The sequence below is a fragment of the Chiloscyllium plagiosum genome, unplaced genomic scaffold (genome assembly GCF_037043375.1).
Source record: "Chiloscyllium plagiosum isolate Xiang-an unplaced genomic scaffold, Cpla_swu_hap1 HiC_scaffold_45, whole genome shotgun sequence".
Lineage (NCBI taxonomy): Eukaryota > Metazoa > Chordata > Chondrichthyes > Orectolobiformes > Hemiscylliidae > Chiloscyllium > Chiloscyllium plagiosum.
The window spans coordinates 49,902,210-49,927,504 of NW_028270183.1; positions in this window are offsets into that span (position 1 = coordinate 49,902,210).

The following is a 25,295-nucleotide window of genomic DNA, read 5'->3' on the forward strand; positions in this document are numbered from 1 at the left end:
CGACAGTTAAATTGGTGGGAGTTCTATTTGACAGAGATGTCAAGCAACAAAGAAATAATCTGCTCAGTGTGGTCTCCGATAGGTCCCCATTGGAGATGGTGCTGTTGTGGAAATGTCGCTGGATTACTAACCTGGACAAGGCTAATGCTCTGGCAGCTGGTGCAAATTAAAAACAATTAATAAAATATCAAGATCTAAAATCTGGTGTCAGTAATAGTGATCTTGTGTTCAATATCAATTGTAAACTTCGATTTCCTTCCCCAATGTACTTTCAGGAAGTGAATTTCCCGTGCTTTTCTGGTCTGGCCTAAAGGCCAGAAACAGAGACATGTGATAAACTCTTCATTTATCTCTGAATCGGCCAAACAAGACACTCAATTATGTTAAACTGCACTGAGATCTTAAATGATAAACCCGTACCGAACACGAGGCCCCAGCCTCGTTATTAGAAAAGGGAATGGGAACCACAATCATGTCGATCCATCAGAGACCTCTTTCCTAACAACTGAGAGCTTGTGACAATATTTGCAGAGCTTTCCCACAGACTGCACATAAACAGTGTGACAGGAGTAGGCCATACAACACATTGAACTTTCCCTGTGCTAGTTAATGGCCGAACATCTCCTCAGTGCAGTTTTCCCCATACAATAATCATATCCCTTAATATGTTTAAACATTGTGAAATATAAAATGAGAACTGCTGTAGTGCCTTCGGCCCATCAGTTTTGCTCCTCTATTCAATATACAGGCAGTTCTCCGATAACATGTGTCGATTAATTACAATTTGGCTGCAATGTAATTCGTGAATCTTTTTTCTATAAAGTGAATTCCCGTTCACTGTGACACGATTCCTTGCCAGGAACCAGCTGAACAGCAAAACCCTGCCTCAAGATCCTCTCTCTGCAAAATGTACAAACAATGTGGTCAGCTAAAACAGGACTGCAATGCGCACAGGAAGCCTTGAAACTGAGGCTGAAACTGGAAATTGTAGACTATATTTAGAAATAACTTTTTTTTAAACTGTGGAGAGAATCTTGAGGAGACCTGGAATTCCCCATCGGCATCACGTGGTTATTCAGCCCCCACATGCTTTCTGGTGAACGGTACAGTGCTCCAGTGAGTGACTGTAGTGTGAAAGTGTTACATTTACGGCACCGTTCCATTAAAACATGAGATTTCAAAGATTTATTTAGACTGAACTAGAGTGTGTGTTAGATCAAATTTAATTTCTGTTTTTTACTGATATTTTTGGGGGTTCGCCCCTTGCCCTATTTTTGCCATAGATCCCATTATTAATTTTGCACGATTTTCGACAACACAGTGTTGCCCAGAAACACAGCTACCGCGTTATTGGAGAACAGGCTGGACTGATATCTGATCTTCTATCTTCACATTGTACTCCTGCTCTCTCCCTATCCCTTTAGTTTCCAGAAATCCTTATTTATATTCTGCGCCATGACTTCCACAACCTGATCTGGGAGAGAGTACCACTGGTTCACCAGTCTCAGAGTGCAGACATTTATTCTCAACTCAATGCAAAATGGCCTGTCTGTACCTGATACTGTGGCCACTTGCTTTGGACATCTAAGCCAGGGGAATTGCCATCCCTGCTTCAAATCTGTCTCGCCCAATCAGAGCGTGAAATATTTCACTGAGACCTCCACTCATTTTCCTAAAACACATGGAACACAAGTCCAGTCCCCCCAAACTCAGATCCCACAACAAGTCTGTCAGCCCCGAAATCAGTCTGTTCATCATTTGCTGTTCCCCCTCAATTTCAGGTTTGTCCTCTATTAGGAACAGAGACCAAAACTGCACACAATGCTGCACAATGTTGTAGCTGGTTGTCTCACCAAGGCCCTGTACGACTGCAGTAAGATACTCTTACTCCTGTACTCAAATCCCCCTGAAATGCAGGTGAATACAGCATTTATCTTCCTACCTGCTTACTGCTCCTGAAATATTGCTTTCAGTGACTGGTGTACAGGGAGATCCAGATTCCATTCAATGTTACAGCTCCCCACTTGCAGGGTCTAGATACACTGGTCAGCGTGCCAATGCTATTCCCAGTATCAATTCCTGGATTCAGAACTCACTGCCCTACATGGACTCGGAGGGCTGCACAGAAATAAACAAATATGAAGCTTAAGTTGCTTTATACAGCAGTATTTTTCAACCACTCCCTCTTGAAATGATAGGCTGCCATTCTATTGTTCTCTTCAAAGTACACAACATCTCATCTCTCCTATTGTTCTCCATCCGCCACGTATTTCCCCAGTCATTTCACTTGTCTCAGTCACATTGGAGCTTTTTTACATCCTCCTCACCCACTCACAAGCTGACATTGTTTAGTGCTGTCAGCAAACTTGGGAATATTGCATTTGAGACACTCAACCAAATCTATAATGTGTATTGGCAATAGCTGGCGCTCAAGCCACAATCCTTGCTATATCCTCCTAGCCTTCCATTAAAAAAAACATTGTTTTATTCCTACTCACTGTTTCCTGCCAGCTCTGCCCTTCGAAAACCATGACCATGTATTTCCAGTTCCACAGGATTCAAATTTGCACAATAGGCTTGGGGCTTTATCAAAAATCTTTCTGAGATTCCACTCGCATTGCATTGATAGCTTCTACATAATTTTGCTAAATGCCACTTTCTCAAATATGATTCCCATTTCATAAATCTCTATTGACGTTTTCTATGTCCATTAATTTCACCGATACTTTCTCTGAACTGTTTAGTTGATAATTTCATTCTATTCCCTTTTTCTCACCAGACTAAAGTTCCCTAGTATTGCTAGGAAGTTTTCTTTTCTTGTTTTGTTTTCATCTGTGAAGGCATAGCTGAAGTATTTGCTCCATAGTTCTGCTATTTCCCGGTCCTCAATTATCTGGTATCAAACTGTAGGAAAGCTGCACATTTTTTTCTCTTAATTTTGCCATTGACATATTTTCAGAAAATATTACAAGTTCTGTCTTATAAACTTTGTTAAGATATTCTTCAGAAACCTATAAATTCCTATTTTAAGGTACGCAGTGGTTGGCGTTCCACAGCCATACAATCACAGAAGCAAATACTCTGTACTATCAGAAATACAGCACGGTCTACATTCGACACTTTTCGCGACACAAGAACCGTCGCCGTGAATCTTAGGCATTTCAAGTGCACTACCGTGAATTTTCTCATGGTTTCGAGGTTACCATGACAACTCCCCTCTCATGACGTGCATTTCAGACCCCCAACACCCTCTGGGAGAAAAGTAATCCTCAAATCCTCACTAAACTGCAAACCCTTCACTTTAAAAGTGTCGCCCTTTGACTAAAAGGAACAGATGTTGTCCATCCACCCTGTCCATGCTCTGAACCCCCTCCAGTGCAGTCACATCCTTCCTGTAATATGGTTCCCAGAACTACACACAGTATTCCATCCTGGCATCACCAAAGTTCCGCATAGCTCTTATAATCTGTGCCTCAATGAATCAAGGTTATGTTTACAGTCCCCTATGCTTTCTCAAATTGTGTATGAACCGGTCCATCACATTCAGGGATGTTTGGAGAAGCACCCTCTGAGCTTTCTAGTGTGCTGCCATTCATTGAGTCCTCCCCTGTTTGGTTCCTTCTTCCAAAGTGTATCACCTCATATTTATCAGGGTTACATTTCATCTGCCATTGATCTCCCCAGCTGACCATTCCATCTGAAACGTCCCATAACTTAAGGCCTTCCTCTTCACTGCCAACCAACCGGCCAATCTGCGTATCAAACACAAACTTACTTATCACACTCCCCACCCCTTGTCCATATTCACCGCTACATCATTTATGAATACCACAGATATTAAAGTGGAAAACCACACAACATCAGGTTACAGCTCAACAGGTTTATTCAGAGGCAGTCGATTCGAAGCGCTGCTTCTTCATCAAGTGATTGTGCGCTTTGATGAAGAAGCAGCAATTCAAAAGTTAGGGCCGCCAAATAAACCTGTTGGACTATAATGTGGTGTTAGCGATTTATAACATGGTCCACTCAGTCCAACACCAGCACCTCTGAATCACAAATAATAAGGGATACAGCACTGATCCCTATTCAAAGTTTGTGCGAAGATTTGTAGCTCGGGTGCTCGTTGTAGTGGTTCTGTTCGCCGAGCTGGAAGTTTTTGTTGCAAACGTTTCGTCCCCTGGCTAGGCGACATCATCAGTGCTTGGGAGCCTCCTGCGAAGCGCTTCTTTGATGTTTCCTCCGGTGTTTATAGTGGTCTGTCCCTGCTGCTTCCGGTTGTCAGTTTCAGCTGTCCGCTGTAGTGGTTGGTATATTGGGTCCAGGTCGATGTGTTTGTTGATGGAGTTTGTGGATGAATGCCATGCCTCTAGGAATTCCCTGGCTGTTCTCTGTCTGGCTTGCCCTATGATAGTAGTGTTGTCCCAGTCGAATTCATGTTGCTTGTTGTCTGCGTGTGTGGCAACTTAGGATAGCTGGTCGTGTCGTTTCGTGGCTAGTTGATGTTCATGTATGCGGATTGTTAGCTGTCTTCCTGTTTGTCCTATATCGTGTTTAGTGCAGTCCTTGCATGGTATTTTGTACACTACATTCGTCCCTCCACTACACTGATCCCTATGGTATGCCATTGGACACTGTCCTCCAGTCACACAAGCAGCCGTGTACCACCACCTTCTGTCTCCTACAACTAAAGTTCATTTGGATGCGACTCACTAATGAGTCCTACTTGTTCCCTGGTTATTCTGTTCGGCTGGAGACACTTGTGGAATATCTGGGAATTCTCCCTAATCTTGCTCTGCCAGCAGGTTTCCATGCCCCGGTGTTAGTTAGTCCCCTACGCGTGCAGAATTTCCTCCTTATAGCAGTCTAAAATGGTCGTCCTTTATCCTGCCATCATTGGCCTTGAATGTGGATTAGGCAGCCGTAGAAACATCCTGTTAATTTCCAACTTGTCGCATGTTTTGTGAATTTTATAATTTCACAGTGACCCACCCCTTATTCTTTGAAACTCTAGAGGACACAGGCGGAGTTTCCTCATCTCGCAATCTCACCAATTGAGGAATAAATCTGGAGAATGTCCATTGAACTTCCTCTGTGATCAGTATATTCTTTCTCAGATTTGACCACCAAAACTGTACTCAGTATTCCAGGTACAGTACTCACCAACACGTTGTTAAACTGATTCAACATGTCTTTACATCTATATTCTGACTCCCTTAAAGGAAGGCAATCCAAACTTTAACTTACCACTTGCATATATTCCTCCAAATACCGTTCACATTCATTGCATTTACGAACTCATTGTGTAAGTTTTTTATAGAAATCTTTCTGATAATCTAAAATATGCCAGTTCTACTGGTTCCCCATTACCTATGCTGTAAGCATCAATTTCAAACAATTCCAAAGCTTGTCAAGTAGGATTTCCCTTTCAGAAGAGCATACTAATTTTCTCCAATGTTGCTGTTAATTTCTAAATAACGAATATCACATCCTATATAATAGATTTCAACAGTTTCCAACAAATGTCAAATTAATTGATCTGCAGTTCTCCACATTATCTCTTCTTCCCTTTGTAGATGCTTGGATCCCTTCCGTTCATCTATAGTGCTTGGATCACGTTTACTCATTTCCAGCGTTTCCAGCAACACATTTTCAGCTCTGATCTCAAGCATCTGCAAACCTCACTTTCTCGTAGTTGATTTTTAACCTACTGCGAATCATCTTACAAGGATGCCTTCCTTGAAGAAGCTCTCTTCCTCCCTCTACAAGGATTTTAGTGAGTCCCTCTCTCACTGCACCCCCCAGGTCATCTAACCACCTTCCAACTATCGCATTTCCAACGCCCCTCCCCCAAGTCCCTACTCCCTACCTTTTATCTTAGCATGCTTGGCACACTTTCCTCATTCCTGAAGAAGGGCTCATGCCCGAAACGTCGATTCTCCTACTCCTTGGATGCTGCCTAACCTGCTGCGCGTTTCCAGCAACACGTTTTCAGCTCTGATCTCCAGCATCTGCAGTCCTCACTTTCACGTTTACTCATGTCCATTTATCTACAATGGCTTCCACACTCTGCAGAATGCAATGGAAAATAGAACACAGTCATCGACAGTGCAATTAATACTTCTATAAGTGATTTATGTCTGAAGATTTTGTTATAAAGTACATCTGGTTTGTCAAGCTCTGCAATGGTCAATCCAGCTACATGTTCAATACTGCCTTGTTACTGATATTAATTGACTTTATGTCTTTCGTTCCACAATACCTATATGATCACTTCGTATTTCTGGGTGATTTTCTCGATCTTCCTCCATGAAGACAGCAAAGCAAAGTAACTGGTCATTTGCTTCGCCATTTCCCTGTTATCCATAATAAACCCATCTCTCCTGATTGCAGATTTCCACATTTGACTATGCTTTTTTCTTCTACTTTGAAATATAGACCATAGATATATGCAGTGTTTGTGTTCCTGTTTGTTTGCATGCATATTCGCCTTTTGATTTCCTTACCGGTTTCATGGCCCTCCTTTTCTTGATCGTAAATTTCTGAGAATTCTCAGGATTCCACAATGTCTAGAATTCTTCTGAAATCACTTCCTATGATTAATATAATCTTTAATTTGTTATGCTAATCATTGTTAACTCACTTTCTCACTCTTTGGTGGTTTTTTTTTAACCTGAAATAAATAGACATATTTTTTAGATTTTGTAGTAGTTCTATAAATTTCCTGGTTCTGACCAGATATATTCAGGAAGACTGCAGGTCGACAGAGAAAAAATAGCACGTGCCCTGGTTGATACTTTCGCATCATCGGTAGCCAACGGGTGAGGTCCTGGAGGACTGGAGGGTAGTGAATGTTGTGACTTTATTCAAGAAGGGCTGCAAAGCAAACTTGGGGAACTATAGACCAGTCAACGTAAAATCTGTAGCAGGTAGGTTACTTGAGAAGATTCTGAGAGAGAAGATATATATGCATTTGGGAAGACAGGGCTTTGAGAATGGGGGATCATGGCTCACAAATTTGTTAGAATGCTTTGATGAAGTGACCAGTAATTTTGACAAGGGTGTGGTTGCATATATAGTCTATGGATTTCAGTAAGGCCTTCAATAAGGTATGCTGCTCTGGAAGGTTAGATCACATGGAATTGAGGGGGAGCTGGCAAATCAGATCCAAAATTGGCTTGATGATAGGAAGAAGATTATATATATATTCATTTATTACACATATCTGTGATTTACATGAGAATATAAAGGCATGATTTGTAAGTTTCAAGGTGATACTAAAATTGGCGGGATTGTGGACAGTGAGGAAGATTATCAGAAATTTCAAAAATTACAGCAGTACCTTGATCAGGTAGGGAAGTGGGCCGAGAAATGGCAAATGGAGTATAATACAGATAAGTGTAAATTCTTGCATTTTAGAAAGTCAAATCAAGCTAGGGGTTTCATGGTGAATGGCAGGGCTTTAAGGAGTGTAGTGGAACAAAGGGACCTTGGAGTTTAAGGGCACGGTTCTCAGTACGTGGAGTGCCAGGTAGACAAGGCAGTGAAAAAGGCATTTGACTCACTGGCCTTCATCAGTCAGAGCACAGAGTATCGAAATTAGAGAGTTATGTTGCAGTTATACAAGATGTTGGTGAGGCCATACTTGTAGCGTCATGTTCAGTTTTGTTCACTTTGCTCTAGGAAGGATGTTATGAAACTGGAAAGAGTGCAGAAGAAATTTACAAGGATGTTGCCAAGGATTCAATGGTCTGACTTATAGGGTGAATTTGGACAAGCTAGGAGTTTTTACTTTAAAATGTATGAGATTACGAGGGATCTGATAGTAGTGTATAAGCTCATGGGAGGCATGCACTCAGTCGTTTTTTTTTCCCCCAGGATTGGGCAATCACGGACGAGAGGGCATCAATTTAAGCTCAGAGTGGAAAGAGTAAAAGGGAACTTGAGGAGCAATTTCTTTTACACACAGGGAGGTACACATATGGAATGAGCTGCCAGCAGAAATCGTTGAGACGGGTACATTCACAAAATTCAAAATACATTTGGACAAATACATGGATAGGAAAGGATTGGAAGGATACGGGGAAATGGCTGGGAAATGGGGTTAATGTGAATGGACATTTTCTTCGGAATGGATCTATTTGGGCCGAATGGCCTGTCTCCGTACTATAAGACTCTATGAGTCGAACAACCACTGAAGGTTATATGTACGTCCCCAATTCACTTGACCCGCTAGCGTCTGGGCTTCCATAATGTTTGACCAGAATGTTCAAACATTCCATATTGTATGCAGACGCCGTGTAAAATACAACATATTAATGTCACTATTCCTCTAAAGCTGCTTCAGAGGAAGGTTATTAATTAGTCCTTCCGACCACACAACACCAAATCCGAAGTAATCTGCTCTCTAGTTTGGTTCACAACATACTCTTCAACCAACCTGATATACACTTATGAAATTTATTTTTCACAACATTAGCAGTCAGTTAGTTAACTCAGTTTCGATGCAACTTGACACCATCCATTATTACTGCAGAACCCGCGAGTATTTGTTACTCACTCACAGGATGAGGACTTCGCTGGATAACCAGCATTTACTGGCCATGCCAGAGCGCAGTTAAGAGTCAACAGCATTGCCTTGGATCTGGAGTGACATGCAGGCCAGACCAGGTAAGAATAACCGTTTCCTTCCCTAACGGATATCAGTGAATCAGATGAGTTTTTCCAACAATCAACAATGGATTCCTGATCATCATAAACCCTCGATTTCAGATACTTACTGACTTCAAATTCCACAATCTGCCACGGCAGGATTTGAGTCCATGTACCCAGAACATTACCTGGGTCTCTGGGTTAAGAGCCCAGCGATAATATCAGTATGTCATGTCTTCCCTTTGCATATAGTTGCACAGCTAGTTTCCAGAGCATATGATGCAAAATATTTGTGCGACAGTTTTTGTTCATATATATAACACAATTTTGCTTCTCCTTGCTATTTGTAAGACCCACCCAAACGGATTCTGTGGATTCTGAGGGACAGACCCTGTGTTGTTTTTAGTGATAGACTTGTATTCGACATTCGGGGAAACTCACCTCGATGCTGAGATGATTTGAAGAAACGTCCAGCAATACAGGACAAGCATCAATATCCACCCCGCTCGATCAGGATAAGTGTTACCGTATATTCTCACTGCTCCCTCACACTCACTGTATATCTCTTATAGCACCTGTCCTCGACCAACGCTCACACTCTAACTCCAATAATGCTCAAGCACGACCACACTCATTGTTGAATTCAGCACCTTCCCTCCCCCACATTTTCTGTCCCTGACGCAATAGCCCCGCACACTAATAATACTGCATGGATCCAACACTGTGGACAGATTGCCTCCAGCAACCTCACCATGTCACACCTCACCTACCCCAGCAATAACAGCAGGGCCACCCACTACCACCCTACCACCTTCCTTTCTCCCATTCCAGGAGAAACAGCCTGCAATATGACAGAAAGCGCCAAGCCGAGTGGTGGAGTGCCGGATAATTGTTCCCTCATTCCTCTACCCCGACATGTGGGGAGGATCCTGGAGAGAGCCGGAGAGGACCAGTAGGCCTTGTGTGGAGATTCTGAAACATCCACGTCCCACCAACCTAATAAGGAGCAGTGTTCAGTAAAGAACAATTCTCAATTCAAACCTACTGTCAATTCCAACCTCATCTCCCTCACTTGCAGAAGAACAGATACCCCATTGCACAGAGATGTGGGCAGTGAAATACGCAGAAGTATTGATAAATAGCCCAATATACTAACATGCGCAATGCATGCAAGGAGATAAGCATGCACACACTTAGAAGCACACAAAGACATATACAGTCACACACAAATAGACACAAACACAAATAGAAACACACAGGCTGATACAAAGACAGATAGACATAGTCGCACAAATACACAGATAACAAGCACATCGACACACACACACATAAATACACATTAAGACACAGACATGAGTGCCATTACGACACAAGTAAATACGTTTTTGATTTAAAAGGAGATCAAGGATTCTAGGAAGAAGATGGAGAATGATGTTGTGGAACATATTAGAAATGACTGAATGGCATCTCAGACTCGATAGGCCAAATGGTCTAATTCTGCTCCTTTTTTAATGCTCTGTGGTGTTATGAGGTATTCTATTCCTGAGACAGCAGCATCAGCGTATTTGATTGGAAAGAGTCAGTGGTAATGTGGGAAAAGATTGGAGGGCACAATGGTTATGCCTATTCCTAGTTATTGTACCACTATATCCGAAAAGGTGCAGTGATTTGATGTGAGGTTAACACAGTCTTTAAAACATGGGTCGCACAATGAAAGAAGGATGTCCCTTTCACTTTAATGTTATGTTGTCTGTGGTGTCCTCATCCTCAGGGAGGAGTGAAGACTCGGTTAATGAAGGTATTCGAGGTTGACCTTGACTGATCTTTGCCGGACAGGACAGTCAATGTTTATTGGGAACAGACAGGAAACGGCTGGTCAGACACACTCGGATCAGCCATGAGCATTCTGAATGGTGCCACCAAATGGCCAACTGCTGCCCCTATCCCATGTGTTGTTCCCTCAATCCACGCTCCCGGCCGTTACAGAGATATACTGCTGTCCCAACCCCTTGTGTTGTTCTCTCAATCCACCCCTCGACGTTGTTACAGAGGCATAATACTGTCCCTAACCCATGTATTGTGCCCTCAATCCAACCCTCGAGGCTGTCACAGAGATATACTGCTGTACCTACCCCATGAGTTGTGCCCTCAATCCACCCCGTGAGGCTGTTACAGAGATATACTGCTGTCCCTACCCCATGTGTTGTTCCCTCAATCCACCCCTCGATGCAGTTACAGAGATATACTGCTGTCCCTACCCCATGTGTTGTTCTCTCATTCTTACCTCGAGTCTGTTACAGAGAAATACTGCTGTCACTACCCTATATGTTGTTTCCTCAATCCACCCTCGATGCTATTACAGAGATATGCTGCTGCCCCTATCCCATGTGTTGTTCCCTCAATCCACCCCTCAATGCGATTACAGGATAGAGGACAATCCCATTCAGCCAGACTGGATCGTTACAATGAGATGGCAGGAGACCATTCTGCCCCTCTAAGGAATTACACAGGAATATAGAATAAAGTAATTCAGCTCGTTGTGTATATTACACAGCCCAGGAGGAGGTCAAGCAACCCGCCCGAACTGCTGCACAGGAAAAGGGATTCTGACACTAACAGGAATATACAGTTGAGTTATATGATTTATTTTAACAAAACTGAAACTAGTTTTGCCTCAGAGATCTCTGTGGAGTCATCAATGATCAAGAATGTATGTCAAATATCTGGATGAAGGTACTGTATGGATCAAACCTGAATTACCTTGTACACCAAAATTATCATTCAATACATCTTCAAATGGAGGAAGTGAATCTGCATTATGATGTAGACAGGGAAGGGTAGTGAGCAAACCTTCAGCAGAAATAATATTACGTGAGTTGTCTATTGCAATCGGAAACAATTTAAATGGAGAAAGATTGCAGAACTCTGTGATGCAGATGTTTTTCATATTCTTGGTACATGAATCATATGAAGTCTGTTTGCAGATATAACAAGAGATTTGGAAGGTAAGTGGAATGATGCTGTTTGTGGAAACGGGTATTGGGTTTAATTAGGAATGTTTCACTGCATCTGTTCAGGGCATTGCTGAGACCACATCAGATACACTGGGTGCAGTTCTGATCCTCTAAACTAAAAAATTACGTATACAATTACTTTCAAAGATGTTCGAAGCTGCTTCCCTTACTCATTCCTTAAATGAAGGCCTTTTGTTATCGGGGATTATTTGTTCAGATCATAGATGAGTAATCTTATTGAATCACAATTTTCAGAGAAGTCTTTCAGCTGGATACATATTTTCTCTTGTTAAGAAGACTAAAGCTAGATAATAATTTTTTGAATGAGATGCATTGGTATTAACACAAATATTATGAAGACATTAGGAGAAAGTGAGGACTGCAGATGCTGGAGATCAGAGCTGAAAATGTGTTGCTGGAAAAGCACAGCAGGTCAGGCAGCATCCAAGGAACAGGAGAATCGACTTTTCGGGCATAAGCCCTTCTTCAGGAGGGCTTATGCCCGAAAAGTCGATTCTCCTGTTCCTTGGATGCTGCCTGACCTGCAGTGCCTTTCCAGCAACACATTTTCATTTTTGAAGACATTAGCCAATTTTTAAAAATTACGCAGACGCACATGAACATGCCATCAAAGTATAAAGCGGGCACATTTTCTTTATTTTGCTAATGAAAGACACTGTCCACAACAACAGCAATGATGCTGCACACAGCATACAGTCTATTATCATCCATTCCAGAGAACGGACATGGAGAGTGCACATGGTCCAGTTTGGTGTTCAGTTGACATTATTGTATTTTTTCACACAGAGAGGGAGAAAAATATTACCTGCCTCAGAGGCATCAGCCAATTGGTTTCTTTCTGTCTAACTTTGTTCTGCCCGAAAACAAGGTGTGAGAGCAGAAAAATCCTGAGTCATCTTTACCACTCGTTGGAGGACTCCTGATGAGTATTCATAGGAATCTCTGCACCGCTCGAAGCAAAGGGAATTCAGCCGAATCCAACTTTTCGGGGAAGAAATCCACATTCCCAAACATTTGTGTGAGCAGAATAATTTCAATGTCAGAAAAACGTTTGGGACAGTATCATTTTACCATTTGTTCAGAGTTCAACTTTCGTTGTCTCAGATTTTTCTAGAAAATTACCCAGTTTTTACCTATATCGTTGGACACAGAACTCAACTGGTTACATTTAACATTTGCTTTCACCAATAGAGGAGTGGGAAAAGACATGAGTGACCCTCCAACATTAGTCAGAACATGAACAAGAGATTCTCAAATGGTTGTTAAGGTGTCCCTTCCACAGAAGATTGTGATGCCTGGGTATTTCCATTTGTTCAAAATTGTCTGTTAGATATTTGAAAGTCAAATGAATGTAGGGAAATGGTACACTGACAGGAAAGTGCTGCTGAGACCTTAATCAGACCATAGTGCTTGGTAGAGCAGTGACAAAGTGTCTCATGACCCACTCTTGCTCCACTGACCCGTGTTAATAAGACGCATTCAGCCTTTCACAGCTCCTGCGAGATGCAGATGGGGGCCACTTGCTCCAAATACCCGTTCCACAGTAACATAGGATCTCATTTAATGCCTCACAACTGTCACACACAGATTGATACGGATTGGAAAATGTTATTTGGAAATCGAGGCTGGGTTTGAAAGATCCCTCTGGTCTCATTACAGAGTGTCCCCTCTCTGCAACTTGTGCTTCACTTGTTGGTCTTGGTCTAGACCAGGATTCATTATGAAAAAACTCCATACCTCACTCAGAGACGACTCAAAAATACTTTGCTCTCTCTGATTACAACATTCAATAACAGAACATCCAGGAAAATTACAGCCATTTACTTTGAAATTACAGAAATTGAGAACATAAGGAACAGGAATAAATAATTCGGACGGTCAAGCTCTTGTATATGATCATGGCTAATCTACTGTTATCATTAACTCGGCTTTAATGCCCAGTTCTTTACCCACCCACCCCCAGCTCTCTGACAGGTCAAAAGTCGATGTACCACATCTTTAAATACTTTCAGTGATGTAGCTCCCATAACTCTCTCGTCCAGATAATTCCTGACATGGATTCACCTCTGTGAGAGGAAAACACTCTTTACACATGCACCGTCACCTATTGATATGAACAAGAGGTGAACACAGGGGCTCAGGGAAGAGTGAATGGCCTTGATATCAAGGCAGTGTTTGACCTGAGGATGTCATCGGGATCACCTAAATATTTGAGCTTAATAGGAATCGGGTGTCACCTCCCCACTGGTTGGGGTCTTTCAGAGCATAAAGAAATATGTTTGTAGTCGGTGGCCGACAATCTTCTCAGTCCCGAGACATCTCCTCAGATTAACTTCTCAGCAGAAACATCTTCAGCTCCTTCGTTAATGTCTATGTACCCCAACTCCCGGCACCCTGCATCCATCACAAGATCACTGAAGATCACACAATATTCCGAACATTTTGTCCCACCTCAGCTCCTGAACCAGTCTGTGTCCATGTGCAGCAAGACAGCAAAGAACATTCAGGTGTGTGCTGTTAAAGTGTCGGTAACATTCATGTAACAGCACGGCCATACACTGCACATTTCCATATTTAAAAGAGGAGCTCATTCAGCACCTCAAGCTGGATACACACGGATATGTGGAGGCCATTCAGTCCATCGAAACGACTGAACAAGAAGAGGGACAGCCCATTCAATCTCAGGGTTGATCGCAATAATTTGGTTCCCTCACTTAGCTGTCTCAGCTTCTTTCCTGTGGTATAAAAAGCCATTCCTTCTCTGTCCACTGCGAATGATGGGGAATTTTGAAGTTTCTTATATCTTTGCATCAGTCATCACCAGAAGTGCCGATGGAGATGAATATCACTCTCGAAGCGAGACTCAATCAGAAAGAATTCACTCGGAACAGGGAATGGTCACCTACCTGAATGGAAATGACTTGCAGGAACATGGAAATCAGGCAGTCAATGACTTGACCACCATGCACTCTCTGCTCATCTGACAGATTCTGTGGAGAGAACATATTAACCATCTCAAGTGCAAACATTTTGTGACGGAAGCATAGTTAGAAGGGAGTTGAAACGGTTATATCTGGACATAACAAAGGCACAAACGATGGATTATTCAGCAGTTGCACTGAGGCCGAGAAGGAAACTGAAATATCCTGATAGTGGTCCTGAGCAGGATTGGTGAGTGGGGAGAATATGTAGAAATGTAAACCTGAATGGAGAATAAAGATCATGCAGTTTGAGAAGAGTATGTTTTCTCCTCGGGTATTGTCGAGTAAGTTGTGAATAGTAATTAGCCAATTATAATTTGCAAGGAACAACATTTTTGACTGGATCTGAAACTGATGACTTCCAAAATATAAAATTTAAATATGAACAGCAATTCAGTTCAACTCGGTTTAATGGTCGGATGGAATGACTTACTAGGAACACCAACTAATAGTGAGGATGGGATAGTAACCACCTTGAATAATCCAAAGGACATCTTCGATCTGCGAGGCGAATTATATCCAAGGCTGAGAAAGATAGTAAAGACCCCAGGATAAACTCCTGTCTGTTACTGTAATATTCCAGTCTAATGTTCTCAGACTCTGATCCGTTATTGGAACATTCCAGTCTAATGTTCTCAGATGCTGATCTCTCCTCCCTCGTCTATCGAGCTGCTGATACCTGTTAGTGCTGTCGGTGATACGCCCGCCCATACTATGGGATAACACATTGAACTGAGTCCCTAATTGATAGAAGGGCCAACCTTCCAGTGACACATTTAGGATCCACGGAGACTGACATCCATCACAGTCGCTGAACAAATAGCTCCAACCAATGCCTTTTAATTTAATGCTGTTCAATTAAAATTCAAAACAATGATGAATTTTTTTTTGCATTCTGGATGGGGTATGTGAGGGTGACTGATGGAGAAAATGTTGGGGCTGGTAGATCAATTGATTGTAACCATTCAATCTGCCTTGTACATGGGAGTAATGCCATAAGTTTATCAGAATGTAAACGTGCTTCTCTATTTATAAATGGAAACATACATTCTGTAACTACTGACGAAGCGTTATAATTTCAATAAAACATTGAGAAAACTTTTATAGTGCATGATCTGAGAGGAATGTGTGCCTGAGACAACATGGGGTTAAAACAGACAAATGGCATGGATATGTTAACAGAGAATTGTACGTGACATGTGCATTTCAGTTTGCTATTCCAGGACCAGAGAGGGCCGATGAGGACTGTGCTATTGATACATGCGATATTGATTAACTGTGTCGAAGTGCCATTTATTGGACTTTAATTACAGTGTGATTGTGGCACTGTGGAGGAGACGGAAAACAGAGAGAATTGGGGGACATGGCAGTTCAGACTGGAGGGAGGGACAATAATATTCCCCAGTCATCAGCATTGGAATGTTACTCTTTATAACTCATATGAAGAACAGATTCAAGGATACTTCTAAAGTGAAGAATGAGGACTGAAATCTGTTTATTGAACACAAAATACAGGGACAAAATGATTTTCTGTCAGTATCAGTGCTCACAGGGTATGGCATCAGACAAAGGCCTTGCAGTCCGTGGGAATTTCTAAACAAAACTTCCATTTTCTGACTATTTCTGTCTATTTCCCCTCATGTTGTCTTCTGATCTATGCAACTGAACCTCGTTTAACATCCTTCCAATCACTCCCTGTTTCCAAATTGTGCATTTGTACAGCTTGATGTGCGGCCATTTTGGAGAAATTGATAGAGCAGGGACAGGAATGATTGTTGTAGGTTCCGGGGTTTAGATGCTTCATAAAGAACAAGGAAGGTACTAAAAGGGGGGAGGGTGGCATTGTTAATAAAAGGCAGTATTACGGTGGCAGAATGGATGTTTGATGAGGACTCGTCTACTGAGGTAGTGTGGGAAGATGTTAGAAACAAAAACGGAGAGATCACCTGCTGACTGTTCTCTATAGACCTCTGAAAAGTTCCAGAGATGTAGAGGAAAGGATTACAAAAATCATACTGGATAGGAGCGAAAGTAACAGAAGAGTTTAACTTTCCAAATATTGACTGGAAACGCTACAGTTCAATTACTTTATATGGGTCAGTTTTTGTCCAATGTGTGCAAAATAGTTTCCTGAGACAGTCTGTTGATAGGCCAACAAGGGACGAGGCCAAATTGGATTTGGTACTGGGTAATGAACCAGACCAGGTGTTAGATTTGGAGGTAGATGAGCACCTCGGTGATAGTGACCACAATTCAGTTATGTTTACTTTAGCGATGGAAAAGGACAGGTGTATACCGCAGGGCACGTGTTATAGCTGGGGAAAAGGCAATTATGATGCGATTAGGAAAGGTTTTAGGATGAATAGGATGGGGAAGGAAACCGCAGGGGATGGGTACAATTCAAATGTGGAGCTTTTTTCAAGGAACAGCTACTGTGTGTCCTTGATAAGTTTATATCTGTCAGGAAATGAGGAAGTGGTGGAGTGAGGGTGCTGTGGTTTACTGAAGAAGTTGAATCTCTTGTCAAGAGGAACAAGGAGGCTTCCTTCTTCATGAAGTTATGCTGCAGCTGTACAAACTCTGGTGCAGCCATGTTTTGAGCATTGTGTACAGTTCTGGTCGCCACATTATAGGAAGGATGTGGATACATTGGAAAAGTTGAAGAGGAGATTTGCTGGAATGTAGCCTGGTATGCAGGGAAGGTCTTAAAGGAAATGCTGAGGGACTTGAGGCAGTTTTCATTAAAGAGAAAAAGGTTGAGAGACATGCAAGATGATCAGAGGATTAGATATTTTGGAATGTGAAAACCTTTTTCCTCGGATGATGATTGCTAGCATGAGGGATGTAGTTTTAAACTGAGGGGCGATAGATTTCAGACAGATGTCAGAAATAATTTCTTTACTCAGAGCGTAATCTGGGCGTGGAATATGCTGCCTGCCCAACAATAGTAGACTCACCAACTTTAAGGCCATTTAAATGAGCATTGAATAAACATAAAGATGAAAATGTAATCGTGTAGGTTAGGTGGGCTTCAGATTGGTTTCACAGGTCGGTGCAACATTGAGACCTAAAGGGCCTGTACTGTGCTGTAATGTTCTATGTTCATGGACCTACAATGGCCTGAATAGCTTCCTTCTGTGATGTAACAATTCTGAGGTACTTTGACCCACAATAAAAGCTTTAGGTGTCTGGAGAGACAAGTTGGTCCAGTCAAGGACGCACACTGAACAATCATCCAACATCTCTTCCAGTTATCTGATATGCAGCGGCCTCAAAATATCTGTCCGAACAAAATAGATTGATTCAAATTCGAGCAGTCTGGAGAACGATCACCCGAGGGGATTTCCAGCGGAAGATTTAATGAATAATAAGATTTCAGAATAACACAAATAATAAAACAATATCACAACAGCACAATAATTGTCAGCAGAGTAAAACTTACAGTTCCAAATAATTCCAAGTGTGTTTCGTTTTGGTCACTTTGCTATAGGAAGGATGTTATTAAACCGTAACTTTACAAGGTTGTTACCAGGACTTCAGAGTCTGAGTCATAGTCAGAGGTTGGATAAGCTGGGACATTTTTCTTTAGAGCAAAGGAGACTGAGGGGGCATGAAGTGCTTCGAGAGGCTAGTCATGGCCCACAATAATTCCAGTCTCCCAGACTGCCTCGATCCCCTCCAATTTTCCTACCAGCGGAATGGGTCCATAGTGGGTATCATATCCCTAGAACATCTGTACAATATGGACACCGACGTCAGATTCCTGGTCATTGATTATAGCTCCACTTTCAACACAATTATTCCGTTCAGACTGATCACAAAACTCCGTGACCTCAGACTCGGCTCCACCCTCTGCAACTGGATCGTCAGTTTTCTGACCCACAGTCCGCAATCAGAGAAGATAGGTAACTGTGCCTCTTCCACAATAACATTCAACACTGAAATCCCAAAGGATGTGTCCTCAGCCCCCTACTATACTCCCTGTACACCCACGACTGTATTGACAAATTCAGAACGAACGCCATCTGCATATTCACTGATGACACCATCATATTAGGACAGATATGTAATGATGGCAAGTCAACATACAGAACAGAAATACAGGGCTTGGTGATATGCTGATCTGAGACTAACCTCTCTTTCAACGTCAGCAGAACTAACCAACCGATCAATGACTTCAGAACGAAAGGAGGAGGACATGCCACCATCTACATCAATGGAACTGAAGTTGAAAGGGTGGAGAGCATTAAGTTCCTTGGAGTGTCGAGATGTCACAGAAACCTCTTCTTTCTCTGGCAGCTCAGGACATTTGGCATGTTCCCCGGTTCCTCACCAGTTTCTACAAATGCATCACTGAGAGTTAACCATCCGGGTGCATAATGGCCTGGCGTGGCAATAGCCCTACCCAGGACAGTAAGAGAAATGACAGAAGGTTGTGTGCACAGCCCATGCCATTACGGAAGCCAACCTCCCGTCCATTGACTCCATTTACACGAATTGCTGCTGCGGAAGGGCTGACAACATTACCAACGATCCATTGCACCCTGGATCTCCTAACATCTCTTCCATCAGGCAGACAATACAGAAACTTGAACACACAAACCTGCATCTCATGAACAGCATCTTCCCAGCCATTACTAAACTGAGGAATATATTCTCTAACTTCAAATAATGCTGATCTTGCTCACGTTGATCTTGTCTATTGCATGCCCTTTGTGTTGTAGCCTGTATGCCTCAGTCTAAAATTTTCCTTTCTGCTCTGAACTGTATGTTCTTGCTTACTGTAGGATCGAGATTCCCTGGCTAGGGACAAAGACTCTGGAGGCAGACAGGACACAGGCACGGAGTGGACTTGAATTCAAGCAAAAACCGGTAAATGCAGAGAGTACCAAAGGATCTTCCCCCAATCTGGTTTTGACAGGGAAGACAATCGTTTCCGTAATCCTCAGCTCAGCAAAGCAGAGAGATCAATGATACAGTACAATTTTACAGCAAAAAGACAGTATTTTTATACGTTCTGCGTTGTAATGATTATACACAACGTTGTCAGTTTCCCCTCCACTTCCCTTCTGCGGAACCAATCTTGTAAAACAACTGATCATTGATGGACACTCCCATGGACAGCCCTAGGTTGTTATTTGTTTCGGATGATTAACGATTTTTGTTATCTCTCAGCCTTAGGATCTTTCTATGTTGCAATCCCAAGTTAGTGGCTGTGCTCTTTTTAGTGATACCCTGCATTTTTTATCTTGAAGGATTGCATGAATTCTACTCTCTATTGAGCAGGTTATCTCTTCACAAATTCCATTATCACATTTTACATTAAAATGTTGATTCTGTTACAAAACACGCAATATTATTATTATTTCCACTGTTAACCGTTTTTCAGTTAATTAGACAAGACATGCCAGGCATCCCACTAAGGTTTTATAATTCCGTTCAAATCTATCTCCATGATTATTTACCAAATCTTTAATTAGAACTTATTGCGATTGCAAATAGTTTCAAAGGCACAGCTAGCTTCTTAAACATAATTTGAGTAGGTGGTTTCGTGGCTGAACACCTCCTTAATGAGATCAGAATAAATTACTTTTTGTCATGATTCTTCATAGTGTTTGTGCTACAATTTCATTATTTCGTCTGTGTTCTGTTACAAATCATAATTTTCAAAAAAGAAACTTCTTTATCACAATATTAACATGTTTCAGAATCTTGGGAATCAGGTTATCCTTTCTTTTGTTTGGAATAATTCTTTTCTCAAAGGCCTTTTTTCACTTATGCTAAAGCAATCTTATTTAAATACTGGCTATTTTGTGGCTCTTCAAGAACAGACAGTTGAAGTAGACTTTTAAATTTCGGCCATACCATGTCTCTTAAAAAAAAGGCAGCTCCAACTCTCACTACGATCTGTCAGAACTGTGTATAAACAAAGAGCTTCACTCTACTTAGATACATGCGAGAATAAATCCTATCAAATCAAATTAGACCAAATCATATGATAGAGAGGGAGAAATTCTCAAAAGGTCAACAGACCCAGATCGAAGCTTTGCCAAATCCAGCCAAAAATTATGGTAGACGATTAAACAAACAACTGGTGGAGAGGGCACCACAATTATCTATATCCTATCAATGGATCAGCTCTGCATATGAGTGTAAAAAACAAGGAAATAATATCTGTACCATTCTCAGCCTGGAATGTTGTGTCGATGATCCATCTCACCCTCATCGTGATGCCCACAGAATCACAGATGCCAGTCTTCAAACAATTCGATTCGCTGCACATGACATGAATGAACAGATTAACACAGTGGATACGACAAAGGTAATGGGCCCGGAAACCATTCCTGCAATAGGACTGAAGACTTGTGCTGCACAACAAGCCGTGTCCCTGGGGAAGCTGTTTCATTCCAGCTCCAACTCTGACAGCTCGCTGGCATTGTGGAAAATTACTCAACTATGTCCAGTTTCTAAAAGGGGAATAATTACAATCTGACCAATTACCACCCCATCAGTCCCATCACGAGAGTCACATCGGTGGGAGTTCTTTTTGACAGAGCTGTCAAGCAGCACAGAAATAACCTGCTCAGTGTGGTTTCCGATAGGTCCCCATGTGGAGATGGTGCTGTTGTGGAAATATCATTGGATTACTAATCCAGACCAGGCTAATACTCTGGCAGTAGGTGGAAGATAAAAACTATTAATAAAATATCGAGATCTCAAATCTGGTGTGACTAACAGTGACCTTGAAGCCAATGTTGATTGTACACACCAATGTGCTTCCCCAATGTCCTTTCAGCTGTCGACCCTGCAGAGACCTCCTTCCTAACATCTGAGAACTTGTGACAACATCTACAGAGCTTTCACACAGATAGCACAGAAACATAGGGAGTGGAATAGGCCATACAGTACATTCAGCCTCCCCCATTCTAGTTCATGTCTGAACATCTCCTCAATGCACTTTCCCCACGCACTGTACACATTCCTGAATGTGATTAACCTTGTGAAGCTATAAAATGGAACTGCAATAGTCCCTTTTGTCTGTCGAGTTTGCTACCCAATTCAATATAATGATGGCTGACCCTTTATTTCCACACCATACTCCTGCTCTCTCCCCCAGCTCTTCAGTGACCAGACATTCTTATTAGTCTTTAGTGCCTTGTCTTCCACAGCCTTACGTGGAGAGAATTCCCCAGGTTCACCAGTCTCTGAGTGCACACTTTTATGCTCGTCTCAATGCAGTGTGACCTGCCTGTACCTAATACCGTGGCCCCTTGTTTATGATGTCCCAGCCAGGGGAATTATCATCCCTGCTTCCAATCTGTCTCGCCCTGTCAGTGTTTTATATATTTCATTGATATCTCCACTCACTTTCCTAAACCCCATGGAATACAGGCTCAGTCGCCCCAAACGTTGCTCCCACAACAAATCTGTTATCCCAGAGATCAGTCTCGTCATTTTTCACTGCTCTCCCTCAATGTCAGGTGTGTTGTCTATTAGGTAAGGAGACCAAATCTGCACACAATACTTCATAGTGTTCGAGGTGGGGTCTCACCAAGGCCCTGTCCAACTGCAGTAAGGCACCCTTCCTCCTAGACTCAAATCCTCCTGATGTGAAGGTGATCACACCATTTACCTTCCTAACTGTTTTCTGTTCCTGCAATATTGCTTTCAGTAACTGGTGTGCAGGGAGATCCCAGATCCTTTTCAATGTTACAGCTCCCCACTTGGTGGGTCTATGTATACTGGTCTGTGTGCCAATGTATTCCCAGCATTGGATCCTTTATTCAGAACTCACTACCCTGCATGGAACCCGGAGGTCTGTCCAAACAAAAACAAAACAAAGCGAGTGTAGTTCCGTTTAAAGATCGAACACTCCCTTTCCAAATGTTCAGCTGGCATTCTATTATTCCCAACAAAGTAGTCAACATCACATCTATCCACACTACTCTTCATCTGCCACATATTTACTGTTTCACTCCATTTGTCTGAACCACGTTGAAGTTTTTTTTCAGATCCTCTTCACTTTTCAAAATCCTACTTCCGTCAGCAGACTTGGAAACTTTGCATTTGATTCCCTCAACCAGGTGTTTAAGATGTATTGTGAATATCTGGGGCCCAAGCACCAATCACTGCGATGCCACACGAGCCTTCCAAACTGAAAACCATTCATTTATTCCTACTCACTGTTTCCTGTCAACTCTCCCATTGTCACACCATGTCCATATATTATCACTTATCCCATGTGCTTTTACTTTGCACACGATGCTTGGGACTCCATTAAAACTCTTGCTGAAAATCCAAGTTCAGTGTCTCTATTGCTTTTATTTAATCAGTCTACCAGTCAGTTTTACAAATATGTTTCACATTTCATCAATATGTATGCCCATTATTTTCATTCCAATACTTTCTCCAAATTAGTTTATTTTCTAATTTCATTCCATATCCTTTTCTCATCAGACTCAGGTTTTCTACTATTGCTGAGAAGGCTTTGTTTATGTCTTTTTCTGTGAAGACAAAAGTGAAGTTGCTGTGTCATGTTTCTCTGTTCTCCATTCTCAATTTCCTGGTTTCAGACTGGAAAGAAACTGACACCTTGAGTAAAAGAAACAGCTGTTGTCTGTTCACCCTGTCAATGCCCATTGTAATCGTAAACCTGAATGACTTATCCGCTCAACTTTCTCTGCTCCAAACAAAACAACCCAAGCTTACCCAGCCTCTCTCCATAACTGATATGCTCCATCCCAGGGAACATCCTGGTGAATCTCCTCTGCACCTCACCCAGTACACTCACATCCTTCCTGTAATTTGGCTCCCACAACTGCACACAGTATTTAATTTGGCCTTACCAAAATGCTATATAAAACTCTTACAATCTTTAGGTCAATGAATAAAGGCTTTATCTATGGTCCTGCTTAACTAATCAATGATCTTATTCAGTCACATTCAGGGATGTGTGGAGAAGCACCCGCTGAGCTTCCTAGTGTGCTGCCATTCATTGAGTACTCCCCTGTCTGGTTCCTTCTTCTCATATTTATCAGGGTTACATTCCAACTGCCATTGACCTGCCCATCTGACCATTCCATGTATATCTTCCTGTAACATAAGACCTCCCACCTCACTGCCAAACACCAGACCATTCTTTATGTCAAACACTAATTTGCTTATCACACCCATCCTACCAACTTCACATTCACAACACTTATGAATACCACAAATAATAAGGGATAGAGCACTGATCTCAACGGTACACCAGGGGACATTAGTCACCAGTCACACAAACAGGCTTCTACCACGAAGTTGATTTTGGGTGCAACTTGGTAAGTCACTAATAGGTCCTACCTCTTCCCTGGTTATTCTGTTCCACTTGAGATACCTGTAGAATATCTGAGGATACTCCTTAATCTTGCCCTGCCAGTAGGTTTCCCTGCGCCTGTTTAGTCAGTCGCCTCCGAGTGAAGAATTCCCTCCTTATTACGGTCTTAAATGACCTGTCCCTTATCCTGCTATTATTTGCTTAAATGTAGAGTAGACAGCCAGAGAAACATCCTGGTTACTTCCACCTTGTCACTTGTTTCGTAGATTTTCTAAAGTCCACTGTTCTTTGAAACTGGAGAGGTCACAAGACAAGTCTCCCCATCAGAAAATCTTGTCATCTGAGAGATTAATCTGGAGAATGTCAATTGCACGTCCTTTGTGATCAGTATACTCTTTCTTAGATGGCTTACCAACGCTGCACACAATACTCGAGGTACTCTCTCACCAACACTCTGTGCAACTGCTTCATGATGTCTTCACATTTATATTCAGATTCCCTTAAACAAGCTCCAACCTAACTTTAACTTTCCAATTACATGTATTCCTCCAAATACTATTCACGTTAATTGCATTTACGAACTCGCTATGTGATTTCTCACAGAAAGATTTTTGAAAATCCAAACACACCAGTTCCACTTGTTGTCCATTGTTTATGCTGCAAGAACAAAAAACCTCAAATGGGAATTCTTTTCCCCAGAAGTTTCATCCCAAGATGGCAGCTCAAAGTCACCACTTCCAGCGTAATAATACATGTTGGCCTATCAGCAACAGCCACATTCCATGAACAAATCAAAAGTGATAAACTGCAGCAGAATTAATTGGATAGGAACAAGACTGATAGATAAGTGTTTGTTGCCTTCGAGAATTGTGCTGCCTTTGTACTTTGACTTTGTGCAGTTTCCGAGTATTATTTAGGTATTTGCATTTATTCAAAGTTGAGTTTATTCAACATTTGACAGACATGTGAATGGAGGAACATTGTGGACAGACAGAAATGTGCTGCAGAGACCACACTCAGATCAGCCATGATCTTACTGTCTGGTTGAGCAATGACAAAGTGTCTAATGACCTACTCCTGCTCCTCAGTCCAATTTCCGAAGTTCCATTCAGTCCTTACAACCACCAGTACAGGAGCAGATAGAGACCACTTGCTCCAAATACCTGGTCCGCAGTAACACAGGATACCATTCAGTCCCTCAACACTGTGTGGCTTGGTGTGGGTTGGAAAATGTGATGGGAAATCCAGGCTGGTTACGAAAGACGCCTCCCATCTCTTTACAGAGTGTCTCCTCTCTGCCACTGGGGTTTCATATGT